The sequence below is a fragment of the Schistocerca americana genome, chromosome 4 (assembly GCF_021461395.2).
Source record: "Schistocerca americana isolate TAMUIC-IGC-003095 chromosome 4, iqSchAmer2.1, whole genome shotgun sequence".
In the NCBI taxonomy this organism is placed as follows: domain Eukaryota; kingdom Metazoa; phylum Arthropoda; class Insecta; order Orthoptera; family Acrididae; genus Schistocerca; species Schistocerca americana.
In genome coordinates, this window is record NC_060122.1 from 450,517,084 (window position 1) to 450,535,256 (window position 18,173).

At 44.8% G+C, this 18,173-nt stretch overlaps 1 protein-coding gene across 1 annotated transcript in view; it reads left to right on the top strand.

Moving 5' to 3' along the window:
• LOC124612299 (putative glycerol kinase 5) overlaps positions 1-18,173 on the top strand; it is a 394,929-nt gene that overhangs the window by 156,761 nt on the left and 219,995 nt on the right. The window lies entirely within an intron of this gene.

The window sequence follows — 18,173 nt, forward strand, 5'->3', positions numbered from 1 at the left end:
GTGGCGGCAGTAGTAAGAGTAAGACTCTTAGCAGAAATCAGTCAACTTTCACATCTGCTGAGGAATATGCCCACAATAAAATTTCGGAATGATCTGAGATCTGATATGGATCTCGAATTACAATCATCAGTTCTCTGTGGTACGACCAGTGTTTATGGTGGGAGACATTACCCTGAATCAGTGTATAGATCTTCCTGTTTTCCATGCTCCACAAACGTCTTTTCTAGTGGTCTCTGTAGGACAGGCATTAAAAGGTAGTCCTTTTCCCCTCTAGGGGCGCTAACTAGACCAGTATCGGTTAGTTGGAGGTTCTCACGAAATGCAGAAAACAGGAGATAGAAGTGGGAATTTGAGATTGTAAATCACTGTCCACGAAAAGCATTAACCTCTGTTCGAGACACTATTCTTGTCCCTGATTTGGGACCATGTGTAGATGCAATGATATGACCACAAGCTTGCGCTATGAATTTAATTACAGTCGTGAACAGTTCACTTAGAGATAGCTATTGTGTTGCAGAATGCACAGCCTCTTCGTCACTGGAAATGGAATAGTATGGTCTGTCACGCTTCTGGGATGTTATCAGCTCTTTTACTGGCAGACGGCGTGACAGTCTAAAGGAGTAATGCGAGACTCGCGATATCGGTTCATTTGATAGCAGTCACAATGTGTGCGCCAGACTCTTGGGACAGTCCATCTCCAAGCTCGTACAGGCACTGGGCCTGTCATTTGTCACTGTGTTGAGAACGTACCATGAGTAAGTCGCTGCCGAGAAACCACCCTCTCCAGAAGCCAACTTGCATGGGAAACCTCATGGCGATATCATCTGAGTAAAAGTGTCATCTGTTAGTGAACGTTAATATGTGAAGTGACCACCCATCGCGCATTATGATGCAGCTTTGGTGGGGACAATTTAAAGGAGTTGTCTGAAAGTCTATGGAAAAATAGCAGTCCATTATTTTTAAAGATACGAAACTAGAGAAGGATGTGATGTTGGACGTTGGATACTGGAACAGTGCCGGCACCTGTGGCCGAGCGGTTCTAGGCGCTTCAGTCCGGAACCGCGCTGCTGCCACGGTCGCAGGTTCGAATCCTGCCTCGGGAATGGATGTGTGTGATGTCCTTAGATTAGTTAGGTTTAAGTAGTTCTAAGTCTAGGGGACTGATGACCTCAGATGTTAAGTCTCATAGTGCTTAGAGCCATTTGAGCCATTTGAACTGGTGCAAGTTCGACGTTCTAACTCATTCCAAAGATGTTCCATTGGCAGCCGGTCGCGACCCTGGGCAGTCTACTCCATTTCAGGATTGTTATTGCCCGCAAAACATTGCCACGCAGATGCAATTGTATGGCAGGATGCATTCTCATGCTGATGCAAACAGTCATCGTCTCCGGACTGTTCCTCTACTGTGTGCAGTACCAGTGCTGCAAAATGTCTTCCTATCGTTTCACATTAAGCGTTCGCTTAAGAGCAATAAGGGAACCACACCTTAACCACGAAAAACGCCACTCTACTGTAACATCACCTCCTCCAAGCGTCAGTGTTGGCGCTACACATGATGGCAGGCAGTGTTCTCTACACGTTCCCCAAACCCAAACCCTTCCATCGGATTGCCATAGGGTATAAGGTGATTCGTAACTCCAAATCACTCTTTCACAGTCATCCACTGTGCAGTGGCATCGCTCTTAAAACCACCTCAAGCGTTTCTTAGCGTTGATTACTGAAATGTGTGCCTCATAAGGAGCTACTCCATCATTATTTTGAACCCCCTACGCTAAGTCATTGCGCAAGCTGGACTGCTTGTAGCACTTCGGAGCTCATGAATGATTCTTTTCGCTGGTATGCCATTTTTTTTTTCAAATACCCTCCTCCGTGCTCGACGGTCCCTGTCCTTCAGTACATGGCCTCTGTCTGCTCTTCGTTTAGCTGGCACAGTTCCTTCGCGTTTCCACTTCACAATTGCGTCACCAACTGTCAACCTGGGCAGCTTTAGGAGGTGTGAAATGTCGCTGATGATTTGTTGCTCAGGTCATATCCAATGATTATCTACGTTCAAAGTCACTGAGCTCTCATGACCAAACCATCAAGCTGTTACTGCTTCTCTTCTGACAACACAGTACTCCATGTCTCTTTTTATGCTGGCCGGTCCGCCTTTCGTGACATGTAGTGGTCAATTCCCTATTGGGCCAGCTACTTTTGAACAGGTAATATAAGAAACTCTCGGAGCAACTTGAGTGCTTTGTTATACGTATCATGTTAAGTATCATATTGTTCAACACAGTTCCTCAATTGGTGTGATAAATGTAAAGCACTTGTTTCTAGTGGTGATTAGTTCACTGCAATCCGGATAACCAACGACATTAACTCACATTTACTCAATATGTGCAGAATTGCTGTAGGGCAAGCATCTGATTCAATACTTAAAATTGTCTTTGGCGACACTAACAAATTAACTATCTTAGTCGTTTCCAAAACGTTTCCACCCTTGACCCAACAGGAAATAATCATGTCCTTTTGGACATCAGATAAATCGCTCCGTTTGTGTATTAAGGTAATGATTGCACTATTTTCCACACCCCTCAAAATACTGTACATACCCTCCACTACTGGTGCTAACTTCTGCCATCTGTGAGTGGTTACTGGAGCTTATGTCGAACATAGGTGGCCAGATTAATGTGATTGTACCATGTGGCAATAAGCATTAGTTTGCATGATACCTCTGGCATGAGAGACATTTATGACAGACATTTACAACTTTATGGCAGTGGTACTATGCATTTTTCATGCTAACAAGCAGTATTTTGTGCTACATTCTACAATGCATTCATAATACCATAGTATGCATCTAACAACTGGGAAGCAATTGGTTAAGGCCCCTGGAGAAAGAAGAATGTAGTACTGAACTTCGATTTGTGACTTCAGTGTGTGACTCTACATATAATGAACATTACTAAAGTCGAGGGAAGTGGCAGATACAAATCCTGCGACTGACTGATGTTGGATCGAAAAAGAGGACCTTATGATCCATAATATAGCACAATTGTCTGTGCTGCCTTGGCTGAGGGGCTATTATTAAGCATGCATTAGTGTGATCTGTATGCCGATGCAGCAGAACTAATGTCGACCTCTCATGCAGCTTTCGTGGAATGATGGTCACTGTATTGTAAAGTGAAGATCATGCTGGTCGCGTCTGGCATGCAATGTAGAAGTAGCAACAGTCTCTGTAGGCTCACGACCAGTGTCAGTAATCACTCTTAATGTATGTTGTGAAAGCATTCTTACCCATGGTGGAAGTGGATTGCTTTTCTTGATAGACAAGTATGACAGATATTAAATGATGGAAGTATTCTCTCTCCACTGTGTATCGTATGATGGTATCTGATTTTAGGTACAACCCACATTAGCATCGTCAGTAGCCACAGTTCTGTATCCTCTAATGTGCTAAACACTCCACTTATATTATAGAGGAAGACAAGGTCAACTGACAAATGCTTTAGTTTGTGGAGAAGCTGGACATCATTATTTCTGATAGAGGTAGCATTAATTAATGCAAAAACTTGATAGAGAAACATCTTCAGACGTAAAAGTAAATTCGAAAGTACCCATAGGGAATTGGAAACTTAGCTTGCCTTTTCCTGCCTAACGTTCACCGAACCAAGGATGAATTGTAACAGACAGATTCCAAATTCCCAGATTTCAGAAAGTGTTTGGCACAGTGCACCACTACAGACTGTTACGGAAGATCCAAGCATGTGGAATAAGTTCTTAGATACATTATGTGATTAAAAGTATCCGGACACCTGGCTGAAAATGACTTACAAGTTCGTGGCGCCCTCCATCGGTAAAAAAACTCAATATTGTGTTGGCCCACCCTTAGCCTTGAAACAGCTTCCATCTCATTTTGTTCGTTTCCGTTCGTTGTATCTGCTCTGGGCGGACGTCGAAAGACACCCGTTTCACTTCGTTGTTGATCCATTAACTCAGTTTTTTTATTACAGAGGGCAGCCATCCCTCTGACCAAACACGCTGAGCTACCGTGCCGGCGTCCCTCTGACCGAACGCGCTGAGCTACCGTGCCGGCGTCCACTCAGCTACCGGGGGCGGACGTTCAATCAGGTGCTGGAAGGTTTCTTGGGGAATGGCAGCCCATCCTTCACGTTGTGCTGCACTGGGGAGAGATATCACTGTCGGTCGGTGAGGCAAGCAAATGCCGGAATCGTTCTCACTTTTAAGTCCACGGCAGACGACCTGTTCCATCCTTGTTAAACCAGACCTTAAGTATGTAAATGCCTGTAACATGAAGTATGTTTTTTTCTATTATTTTTTTTCTTAAATTGTAATACGGGGGTGCCCAACCCGCCGGCTGCACGCCCCAAAGCAAGTACCAATGAGGCTGAAGAAATGGACATCTATCACACTATTCTCATTATGTGAAGATGTGCTAAACTGAATATTTTAAAATTGTAACTATCGCCACACAATGTTATTTTCTCATTGGCCCACCCCGTTCTTAACATTTCCGCCTGTGCTATGCCTGAACCCCCGAAGTCTCGTTCTTTTAACCGCCCAGTTCGTCAGACACACTATTGTGTTATCTTACGCCTACTTTAGTTTCAACTGCGAAACAAAAGATTTAGAGACATAATCCTAAAGACGGGATGAAATACGCAGCCTCATTTTTCGATCTGATGCAAGAATGTGAAAATCATTTTCAAGATTTTCGAAAAAATAATCTAAACTTTTGTATTTATGCGACATCTTTTACAAATAATATCAATATGTTTCCAGAAGACTTTCAAATGGAATGCGTCAAGTTGCAGTCTGATATCCAACTGAAAGAAAAATTTCATCTTGTATCTTCGTTTGATTTTTACAAATCATAGCTACCCAGCGACAAATGTCACTTTTTGCACAGTAAGGCGTTACATATGTCACAAATGCCCCTTTCTGGACAGCCATGCGTCATATATGTCATCCTTTTTTGCAAGAATGTGCGTTTGTGAATATTTAATTTGAAGAGTAAAGCACAGGAAGAATAAAATAGAGCCAGAAGCTCAGATGAACACCTTGAGGACACTCGGAGAATTGCAGCCACTTCAATCGAAGCTGATGTATACATAAGTTTCCCAAATTCAGAGTTAAATGTCACATTAAGTCTATGATTTGTGATTACTTATATATAAAATTATTAAGGAAATCTCATGTGTAAAATATCAAACTAATTGCATCTTCCCATCTTTGAATGAAGAGTCAAAAATTAATAAATTTTTAATACACTACTGGCCATTAAAATTGCTACAACACGAAGATGACGTGCTACAGAATCGAAATTTAATCGACAGGAAGAAGATGCTGTGACATGCAAATGATTAGCTTTTCAAAGCATTCACACAAGGTCGGCGCCGGTGGCGACACCTACAACGTGCTGCAAGACAACAACCATCTACACGAACAGTTGACGACGTTTGCAGCAGCATGGACTATCAGCTCGCAGACCATGGCTGCGATTACCCTTGACGCTGCGTCACAGACAGGAGCGCCTGCGATGGTGTACTCAACGACGAACCTGGGTGCATAAATGGCAAAACGTTATTTTTGCGGATGAATCCAAGTTCTGTTTACAGCATCATGATGGTCGCATCCGTGTTTGGCGACATCGCGGTGAACGCACATTGGAAGCGTCTATTCGTCATCGCCATAGTGGCGTATCCCCCTGCGTGGTGGTATGGGGTGCCATTGGTTACACGTCTGGGTCACCTCTTGTTCCCATTCACGGCACTTTGAACAGTGGACGTTACATTTCAGATGTGTTACGACCCGTGGCTCTACCCTTCATTCGATCCCTGCGAAACCCTACATTTCAGCAGGATAATGCACGACCGCATGTTGCAGGTCATGTACGGGCCTTTCTGGATACAGGAAATGTTCGACTGCTGTCCTGGCCAGCGCAGTCTCCAGATCTCTCACCAATTGAAAACGTCTGGTCAATGGTGGCCGAGCAACTGGCTCGTCACAATACACCAGTCACTACCCTAGCTGAACTGTGGTATCATGTTGAAGCTGCATGGGCAGCTGTACCTGTACACGCCATCCAAGCTCTGACTCAATGCCTAGGCGCATCAAGGCCGTTATTACGGCCAGAGGTGGTTGTTCTGGGTACTGGTTTCTCAGGATCTATGCACCTAAATTGCATGAAAATGTAATCACATGTCAGTTCTAGTATAATATATTTGTCCAATCAATACCCGAATATCATCTGCATTTCTTCTTGGTGTAACAATTTTAATGGCCAGTAGTGTATCTTTGGGAAAGTTGTCTACGGATGAATAAAACTATACTACTTCTACTACTACTACTACTACAGTTAAGTTAAAGTCCAAACAGAGAGCAACTAACTCTGTACTCGACACCTAGGGAAGTAGTCAAAATATTGCATGAAGCTAAAATAACCCAACTGGAAACGTAAGAAACTTGTAAACTAGTGCGAATATTATTACGTGCACGAAATAGTTCTCTGTTATTCGAAGAATACGTCACGAATCATTTTCGGTATTGTAATTTCGCAGTGGAGGAGGTGCAGTAGATAACGTTACAGTTTTACTAAACTATGTAGGAGTCTTTAGATAAATCTACATACATACTCCGCAAGCCACCATGTGGTACGTAGCGGAGAATACCGTTTACCACTACTAGTCACTTCCTTTTCTGGTGCATACGCAAATGGAGCGAGCCGCGAAATGTGCGTTGGCGTCAGCAAAACATTTAGGCTTTGTTCGAGAAAAGAGCCTGAACTTTCATCGTCCTCATCCACAACAAAACTCACACATTAGGAACGGTGGAGCAGCTACACGGAACGGCGCAGTCCCCACTTCCATACTAACACCAAACGCTGCATTCTGCATACTATACTCAACGGTGTCACAGTTCTACGACCAGCGTCTTGTTACAGTACTGCCACGATGAACCTTTCCCGTGCAAAAGGCAAGGCACGATCTATTCGATATTTCATACTTGACTGCGATAGTCGTGATTCGGCAATGAAGCAGCGCCACCGTCAACATCGCAAGAGCAGGTTCTGTTAGTGACACAACGTGGCGGACGCCACGCCAAATAAAATTTTTTTGTGGTAAGGTCTTACGTGACCAAAGTACTGAGGTCTTCGGTTCCTAAGCCTACACACAAACTAACTTACGCTAAGGACGACACACACACACGCACATACACACACACACACACACACACACACACACACACACACACACCGTTGCCCAAGGGAGGACTCGAACCTCCGACGCAGGGAGCCGTGCGGACCGTCACAAAACACCCAGACCACGCGGCTACCGCGCGCGGCGCCAAATAAATAACAAGGCCGAAGTGAGTTTGCTCTCAGAGAGCTATGTCTACCACGTGCTCCATCAGGAAATTTAATCTGCTTCCTGGCGCCTTGCCAGCTATCCGCGTTCACGCAGCGGTTAGTTCATCAGACCGAGCGATTACCGTAGCCTAGCCGCGCGTATGGTTTCACTGTTAAAGGTATACTTGTAAAGCTGCGTTTGCAGTTGATTTCCAAAGCAAATTTCTTTTCTCTTACGTGAATTTATGAAAAGTACAGCTGTCTTCAACTCAGAAGTTGGCCCTGTTGGAGGTGGGTTATACCATTGCCCTTGCCGTCTTTCCGACCTTAGAAATCCCGGTTAGTTTTGAGGGGAGCTACAGCCTAATATTGCCTCCGATTCGTGCTGCGACGTTGAAAACATTGCCTGAGGTGAAAGAAGTAATAAGTAGCAGATGAAAATCCTAGGACTGCCAGATGAAAATCCTAGGACTGCCTAGGAATCGTATGTGGGACGCTTTTGGATCCGTGTTCTGTCGCTTTACAACCGAGCTACCTCACTACACCTTCTACTTGCAGTAGTACCCTGTCAGCAAATCAGCCAGTACTATGTTGATAAATTATCCGTTGTAGAAGCTCAGGACTGAGCAAGATAAATGATGAGCCATCCCAGAATTTTAATGTGCTTTCTCCTAATCTACGCTGGTCGGCTATAATCACGTCGCGGCATTCTTGAAGTTAGTAATCGGAGAAATAAAGACAGTTACTTTAAAAATAGAGAATGATCTTGATTGGGGGAGAAAAGAATGGGTTAGAAAGAAACAGAGCGAATCGGCAGGGCAGTGAGGCAGAGGGAGGGGGGGTGGGGGTGGGGGGGGGGGGGGTAGAGAGTTATAAACGATATCGCTAAGCACCTGTGTTTATAGCTTATATGCAGTAGTCACTAAAAGGTATTCGTGAACCTACTAGCTAAATACGGGATTCACACACTGCTCTGAAAAGAAAGCCGCAGCTTTTCGAGTGGCTTCGTGCATCTAGCCGAAGGTAAGCATCAGAGCTTGATCTATACTGCTATAGATCAAATACCTTTGCAATAGTACTGGCAGAAAGCTTCATAAGAAACAGTGAGAATATCCCGAACGAATTTCCTTGTCATTCTATTGTAATAGGGCTAAAAAATGGCTCTGAGCACTATAGGACTTAACTTCTAAGGTCATCAGTCCCCTAGAACTTAGAACTACTTAAACCTAACTAACCTAAGGACATCACACACATCCATGCCCGAGGCAGGATTCGAACCTGCGACCGTAGCGATCACGCGGTTCCAGACTGTAGCGCGTAGAACCGCTCGTATAATAGGGGCAGGCTTCAATAAACCAGTTACAGAATGCGAGAGTCACGAGATTAAAACTGCTCGCGGGAGAGAGATCCTTGTGAGATCGCACTGGACGTCTTTTCTGAAAATTAACTTCGAGTAACTTGTGAGAGCAACGGCCTAGATCCCTTTCTAACTAACACACAAAACTTTAAGAATCCGTTAAAGGAGAGGAGGGAATCAGTGGCCACAAGACTACTACAGCTTCACTGACCAGACGTCTTAAAATGAATATTAAGTCTGTAAGAAAAACTTTTTCTCTCCGAATGAGCAGGAAACAAACTGCAGAATGTCTGAGTAGGCAACAAAAATTGATAACATTCAAAGTCATTGTACAATATACCTCAGACGAGTATGTGCCGAACAGAAGTGTGAGGGATGAAAAAGACGCGCCGCGGTTCGGTTTGCTACGAAACCAAAGAAACCTTCATCTCCGATTCAAGGGAAGTCAAAGCCTAATTAACAAATGAAATGTGAACGACGCCAGAACGAGGGCGAGGGGAGAAATGTAAGAAGCGTTCAATGAATTCTAAAGTAAGTTTTTGACGAGTAATCTTACTAAAAAATTCCAAATAGTATTGATTTCAGGTGAACACAATAAGTGGATCGAAAACATCTGTTCTGTCGCTCAGTGCCAATACTGACACCGATCCAGAGATGATATACAATAGCATGCATGACGTGTCACTGCCAAGTTACATGACGTGTCACTGCCAAGTTACATAGCTCGATGAAACTTGGACCACACATAGAAAGAATTGCTATAGTATAATATAGAAGGTAACTGAAAGATATACGTACTGATACGAACAGAAATGACACTAAAATTTGAAGATAATAATGATGCCGAAGTCATCGCCATTCATGATGATCCACTGGATATTTCAAAAGGCTGGACATCGTTCTTAGTAGGGTGTGTGTTTACCACGGACGGCAATACATGCTCTGCAACGTGCTCCTCCAGAGATCGGTACAGAGTTATTGTGGTGGGGCGTCCCATTCTTCCATCAGTGCGGTTCACAACAGCTGGGGGGTGGTTGGTGCATGTGGACGAGCTACAACGCATCCCACACCTGCTCGATGGGATTTTAGTCGGGGGACGGACAGGCCACAGGCCAGCCCATTTGTCGAATATCCTCTCGTTCCAAGAGCTCATCCACCTGCCCAATTCGATCCGATCACACACTGTCATCCGTAAAAATGAAGTCAGGGCCAAATGCGCCCGTGATAAGATGCTAAATTGTTAGTTTCACTTCTTTCATCAGTTGCTCCTCTTTTATCTTGGCGTATTTTATTCTCCGCACTTCCAGTTTCTAGAACTGTCTTTTTATAAAGTTTGCAAAGACTGATCGTGAGTACTTGGCACTATCTGGATCTCTTCAGCATACGACCGCACCGCTGCTCTGATAGTTGGGCAACGTTCGCCATTAACGTTATTCACTTTTTCGAGTAGCGTATACATTCTGAATGTCTCAGTAGCTTTACGAGCAGGCTATCGGATTGCTACAACAGCAGAACAAAGACTGGTCGGCTTCGAGCGCACAGTTGAACACAAGAAGCATAGCTGAGTTACGTCTTTGCTTACATTTGGTATAATAGGGCAGACGTTCATGGAACCTATTCTCCTAACGGCGGGCTAACGGTTTGCGGCTATCTTATAATACTTGATCAAGTTCCACGTATGTTGTGTTATTGAAGTTCTCTTAAAAACTTATTTCAAATGTCGCAGAAAAATGTATATAATCCCATTAGAAAAAAAAGAAACGAAGCCAGTGTCGTAATTCGGCTCCATAAACGATGAAAATTATTTTCCAACGTCGGAAAATTTCCCGTATTGTCCGCTATAAATTGGCGAAAATCACACCTTGATACAGTTATTTAGTCTGTATACATTTGGGGTAGACTGTCTTTGCTGCCTCAACCTGTGTGCAGGGTCGATTACAGTGAATGAAAATTCACACACGTCATTGTATTCAACAGAAACCAAAACTTCCCAGTAAACATTTGTCCGCGAACGACCCGTTCGTGAGGTGATTGCGAATGTGTTATTACGAGCCACCGCTGATTTCAGTATGAAATATTGTCTTAGTATGTATTTTTTTAATGGAAACTATTATTGAACTCCCATTAGAACAGTATTTGATACTGAAGCCAGTTGCATTGTAAGATCCTACCCCATTATTCGTACCTGTCACGGCCAAGTTTCTCTCTAAAACCAACTGTGTTGATGTAACCACGGTGCTCGGTCTGATGTTTATGCTCCACAGCTTTCAGTGAGCATGTTACTCCCAACGATCATGCACCTGAAGACTAAAACCGGAACCGTGTGCCTATCGGTACTAGACCTATCAAAATCACCTTACGTGCATTAAAAATCTCCACACTCAGTTAATTCTCATAGATACTAATATGATTCGAAAGGAGAACCTGACTCGATAGAACTGAAAGGTTCATTGTCTATAGTGCAAGGCACGGTACACGTTCGTAACGTTTCTACACATACGTACTGACTTTCACTGTAATTTCAGATGTACAGGGTGCTTATGATTAATTAGAAATAACACAACTGGTCAGAATGACGTCAAATTGCAACGGAATATTATCAGATAAGGGGGAAACGTATGGCAGAAGAAAAATAAATAGTTACAAAATGTAGCAATAGCTGGCGCTGTAAGCTTCGTAATTTTATAGTGGTCGACTAAATATGACAAATGAATCATACAACAGTGCGTAAGGTGTACGACTGACGTTCAACAACCTGTACTACCCAGTGCGCATGGGCGTTCAGTTACGTAAGCCCATCCACCACAGCAAAGTCATACCACATCGGATGGTAAAAATTGGTTTTTAATTGTCCTGAGGCCAAAAACTGCTTAAAAAGCATCACTCACAACGGTTTTTCATTGTTCTGAGGCCAAAGAACGCATAAAAGCATCAATCACATGGTTTTTAATTGTCCTGAGACCAAAAACCGATAAAAAGCATCCTTGAAAATGAAATCGGATTATTAATTTTCGCGTGACTGACGCAAAACATGTTCAATATGCTGTCCACCGTTTTCTGCAAGTTGAAATCGAATGACAGCATGTTCCACTACTGATGAAGTGTTTCCGGGGTCACGTTCAGAATGTGTTGCGCAATGCGTGCCTTCAGTGCAGCTAAGTTTGTAATCGAAACACTGAACACAACATCTTTCAGACAGCCCCACAGCCAGAAGTCACACGAATTAAGATCGGGTGACCGGGACGGCCAGGCTGTAGTGAGTGAATTCTAGCATTTCCGGAATGGTGCTTCGGCAACTGCTTAACTGAATTTGCAATGTGCGGAAGTGCGCCATCTTGCGTAAAAATGATCCCATCTACACACATCCACTCTGTTGGAGAGCTGGAATGACGTGGTTGCGCAAAAGACACTCGTAGCGCTTACCAGTGATGGTACAGGTAACAGGACCGGGGCACCTGTCTCTTCGAAAAAATATGGCACTGGTTGATTAGCGTGTGGATTTTTCGTTGCCCATATTCGACAATTCTGTGTATTGACATATCCTGTCAGATGGAAGTGGGCTTCATCTGTCCACAAAATCTTCCACGGATAATCGTTGTCCACTTCCATGCGAGCAAGAAATCCTAAAGCAAAGGTCTCTCTTGCTGGCAAGTTAACAGGAAGTAAAAGGATGTTTTGTAGGATTTTACGCACCGTGCTGCTCGTGGGTATGTCCAATGTTCGGGCAATTGCGCACCACCACTCGTCTCCTGCTGCATTGCTGTGGCCACTGCTTCCACTGACGTCGAATCAATTCGTTTCCTCCCTCTACCAGGTTGATACCAAAAGAACGCGTCTTTTTGAATTTCCTAATCGTTTTCTCCAGACCCAAGGCTGTCATCGGACCAACGCCTTTTTTAAACCCTTCATTGTCCGGAACTCCTGCAGAGCGACGAGTGCATAGTCCTAAAAAATGGCCCTGTGATAAATGATGCCATAAACCCGCACCACACAGTGACCTTTTCGTGATGAATTTGTACTGGTTGGTTTGCGTGTGGATTTTCTGTTGCCCATATTCGACAGTTCTGTGTATTGACGTACCCTGTCAGATGGAAGTGGGCTTCGTCTGTCCACAAAATCTTCCACAGGTAATCGTTGTCCACTTCCATGCGAGCAAGAAATCCTAAAGCAAAGGTCTCTCTTGCTGGCAGTTCAACAGGAAGCAACTTTTGTACGTGGGTAATTTTGACTAGGTAGCAAAAAGGGATGTTTCGTAGGATTTTACGCACCATGCTCACGGGTATGCCCAATGTTAGGGCAGTTCTCCGTGCAGTACACATTTGCACACCACCACTCGTCTCCTCCTGCACTGTTGTGGCTACTGCTTCCACTGACGTCGAATCAATTCGTTTCCTCCCTCTATCAGGTTGCACACCAAAATAACCCGTCTTTTCGAATTTCCGAATCATTTTCTCCAAACCTACTGCAGTCATCGGACGAACGCCTTTTTTCAAATCGTTCAGTGTGCGGAACTTCTGCGGAGCGACGTGTACACAGTCATCTTTCTTGTAATGCAGCTGTACAAGCAGAGCGCGATCCTGCATTGAGACAGTCATGGCGAACGTCGCAGACGCGAAAGGAGGAAAAGGCGTGTACCCGGCCTGTTTATACTAATTTCAATAGGCTGTGCGCATGTTTTCATTTACGTATTCTGACACATACAACGCCATCTATTGATCAATTGTCACACTATTTTTTTCTTCTGCCATACGTTTTCCCCCCTCTCCGATAATATTCCATTGCAATTTGACGTCATTCTGACCAGTGGTGTTATTTCTACAGCGTTTTGAAAGCTTAACTTTAATTATAATCACCCAAATACTACTTTTCTGAGGCAACCATTGCTTCTACCGATATTTGCTAACGACTCGCTTCTGATATTGACGATTTCTCAATCCCGTCCACGAACACTGCAACATTTAGCGGATCTATCGAAATTCTTACGGCATGCGGCCCTGTATTGTCCAACCCCGTGTAACTTGCAGATACGACTCCCCACCACCCCTTTCTTTCGGCGCCACCCGTTACGGTTTGCGCCAAACCGAGCTTCTCGACCACTGGGGGGTTCCCCTGGCGGCAGTGTTGCTGCGCTAGGCCGTTCTGTGTAAGGTAAAGATATCGATACTCAAGGAGAACCTGTATCTGTAAAAATACGTTCGCAGTCATCTTGCAAACGTGTCGATTGCGGACCCGCGTTTACCGAAACGTTTGCGCTTGTACCCACGTACACTTCCACCCGTGTTAGTTTTCGCTCTGGTGTACAAATATTGCATTTCCGCGGCTGTGGCGCCCCTCTCCGTTTGGCGCCTCAAGCGACCGCTTGTGTCGTCTGCGCCTTCAACCGGCCCTGGTTAGGATTCTAGCAAAAGAACAGTGAGCGTTGAGTAGGCACCACGTTAAACTTTGTTCGTGTGCCACCATCTCACTCTGTTTCCGCAGTCACAGTGTTCGAACAGTACAAGTGTAGAGCAATTTTCCAACGTATCCCTCCGTCCTTACACCTACACACGCTCCACTCAATATCTCCACCCAATTTCATCCAACTCCCAGACAGTGAGATCCGCCCTGATATTTATCTCTCCTACCAACTTTAACACTTCCATAACTATCCCACCCCACATTAGGGCTGCTCTCTCTTTTTTCCTCTCCATCCACCCCTATCCATTTCCTGTTATACCACTACCTTCTCCACACATACCATACTCCTCGTCCTGTCTTTCCCACCATCTGTATTCCCACTATCCGCTTCACCTCCCACCTATCATCTCTATAGTTTCCCCACCTAACGGACCACTATCTCCTTACCCACACCCCTCAACCTCTGTGGATCATATTCTCTCTTTCCTCAATACTTCTCATCCAGTGCAGGTCCTTCAGTTGCCAAGTGAAAGTGCAGTGCTCCAGTGGGGTGACGGGGATGAAATAACAATAAAGGAAAAAAAAAATTGCCGGCCGGTGTGGCCGTGCGGTTCTAGGCGCTTCAGTCTGGAACCGCGTGACCGCTACGGTCGCAGGTTCTAATCCTGCCTCGAGCATGGATGTGTGTGATGTCCTTAGGTTAGTTAGGTTTAAGTAGTTCTAAGTTCTAGGGGACTGATGACCTCAGAAGTTAAGTCCTATAGTGCTCTGAGCCATTTTTTAGCCCTATTACAATAGAATGACAAGGAAATTCGTTCGGGATAGTCTCACTGTTTCTTATGAAGCTTTCTGCCAGTACTGTTGCAAAGGTATTTGATCTATAGCAGTATAGATCAAGCTCTGATGCTTACCTTCGGCTAGATGCACGAAGCCACTCGAAAAGCTGCGGCTTTCTTTTCAGAGCAGTGTGTGAATCCCGTAATTACCTAGTAGGTTCACGAATACCTTTTAGTGACTACCGCATATAAGCTATAAACACAGGTGCTTAGCGATATCGTTTATAACTCTCTACCCCCCCCCCCCCCCCCCCCTGCCTCACTGCCCAGCCGATTCGCTCTGTTTCTTTCTAACCCATTCTTTTCTCCCCCAACCAAGATCATTCTCTATTTTTAAAGTAACTGTCTTTATTTCTCCGATTACTAACTTCTAGAATGCCGCGACGTGATTATAGCCGACCAGCGTAGATTAGGAGAAAGCACATTAAAATTCTGGGATGGCTCATCATTTATCTTGCTCAGTCCTGAGCTTCTACAACGGATAATTTATCAACATAGTACTGGCTGATTTGCTGACAGGGTACTACTGCAAGTAGAAGGTGTAGTGAGGTAGCTCGGTTGTAAAGCGACAGAACACGGATCCAAAAGCGTCCCACATACGATTCCTAGGCAGTCCTAGGATTTTCATCTGGCAGTCCTAGGATTTTCATCTGCTACTTATTACTTCTTTCACCTCAAATTACAATTCCGCATTCAAATTCTGTTAATTCTCGTTGAGTGCTCATAATCACGTCGGAAATCTTTTCACATGAATCACCTCAGTGGCCGGCCGGGGTGGCCGAGCGCTTCTAGGCGCTACAGTCTGGATCCGCGCGACCGCTACGGTCGCAGGTTCGAATCCTGCCTCGGGCATGGATGTGTGTGGTGTCGTTAGGTTGGTTAGGTTTAAGTACTTCTAAGTTCTAGGGGACTGATGACCACAGATGTTAAGTCCCATAGTGCTCAGATCCATTTAGAACCAAAAACCGAGCGAGGCGGCGCAGTGGTTAGACACTGGACTCGCATTCGGGAGGACGACGGTTCAATCCCGCGTCCGGCCATCCTGATTTAGGTTTTCTGTGATTTCCCTAAATCACTCCAGGCAAATGCCGGGATGGTTCCTCTGAAAGGGCACGGCCGACTTCCTTCCCTAATCCGATGAGACCAATGACCTCGCTGTCTGGTCTCCTTCCCCAAAACAACCAACTAACCAAAAAAAACTTTCTTCTATTTCCGCAATTTTCATGTATTTTGGTGAAAAGAATTAATTTAAGAGAATTAATTTTTTGTAACCGTCACTCAGTATATCTTGTGTGAGGGATGATATAACATATCACCGCAATTCTTGATCGATATATCGCAAGGAGAAGTGACCCGTCCAATAGACGAGTGCCTTAACACGCCGCTTCTGGGATTCTGGGAAGAGGAGTGGAAGGAGAGGAAGAAGAAGAAGAGAACCGCTTCGAGACGTGGCGCTATGTCTATTTACGATATTAACTGGATTTTCATGTTGTGCATTGAGCTTGTGGCATTCATTATAGATTTAATTGAGTCTGTCGTCAAGGTCCTATTAAGAGTAACTTGATACAAAACATTTCAAATCAGATTAATCAACGACACTCTCACGCTCTTCGTTTCGATTCTTATCGCGCAACAGCTGTGAGAATATCAGAAGAAACAATGCTCCTAAAAAGGTAAGATTTTACCAGAGATGTTCAGTACCACGAAATACCGGCTTATTACAACCAGGCACGGGAAGAAACCTTTAATTTTCTCTCGTCGTGAGTGTAATCTCGATCGACAAGCTTGGCTGCCGCCATTACTGAAGCCAGCAAAAAAAAAATTCTTGGATCACGCACAGCGGCTGCCTGTGCACTTTTCAGCACTATCTCACGGATACTGGAAACCAGACGCGTCCAGATCCGATACGCTAAATAACGCTAGTGTATAGGTGCTGAGATCGAAGTTACGCTATTCGAAATCCGGTGGTGTAAGAGGTTTTCATCTTTGGGATTTTGTGCACGCGAAGTTTCTGTTCACCAGACTGTGTGGCACTGTTCTGTCTTAAATCCCAAATCCCCCCGCAATGTCTGGTTGAGTGATACTGTCGCCTGAGCTCCATACATTGGCTGTGGACAATAAGATCGGCGGGCCATTGGTGTTATTCGATAGGAGGATCTACACAGCTACACTGGAGACGGGGAGTCGTTTTGAATAGAATGGCTTGACAACTACACTGGTGGAAAAAAAAACGCAAAACCAAGCAATAGTTAACGTTGAGTAATGAATACATTTGTCTAGGTAACATGGTTAAGTCATTAATAATTGCAAGATCACAGGTTATTGTCAGCAGGGGATAAGCCGCTGCAAAAATTAAATACGGGTACAGTAATAACTGGTGTAACCGCCAGAGTGTTGAATGCAAGCATGCAAACGTGCGTGAATTGTGTTGTACAGGTGCCGGATGTCAGTTTGTGGAATGGACTCCCATGCCTGTTGCACTTGGTCGGTCAATACTGGGACGATTAGTGCTGCTTGTGGATGACGCTGGAGTTGTCATCTGATGATGTCGCATATGTGCTCGATTGGAGACAGATCTGGTGTCGAGCAGGCCAAGGCAACATGTCGACATTTTGTAGCGCATGTTGGATTACAGTAGCGGTGTGTAGGCGAGCGTTATCCTGTTGGAAAACACCCTTTGGAGTGCTGTTCGTGAATGGCAGCACAACAGGTCGTATCACCAGACTGACGTATAACTTTGCAGTCAGGATGCGTGGGATAACCACGAGAGTACTCCTGCTGTCATACGAAATCGTACCTCAGACCATAACCCCAGGTGTAGGCCCAGTCTGTCTAGCAGGCAAACAGCTTGGTTGCAGGTCCTCAAGAGGCTTCCTTCTAACCAACACACGGCCATAACTGGCACCGAGGCAGGATCGAGTGTCATCAGAAAACACAACAGACCTCCACCCTGCACTGAGCTCTCGCTTGACATCGGTGACGTCGCAAATGGTGGTGGTTTGGAATCAGTGGAATGCACGCTTCAGAGCGTCTGGTTCGGAGCTGTCCTTGAAGTAACCGATTTGCAGCAGTTCGTTGTGTCACAGTGGTGCCAACTGCTGCTCAAATTGCTGCTGCAGATTCGGTACGATGCGCCAGAGCCAGACGCAGTAGATGATGATCTTCCACTCTGCAGTGTCACTTGGCCGTCCAGAGCACGGGCTTCTTCCTCTGTTGCCAGAAATCCCGTATG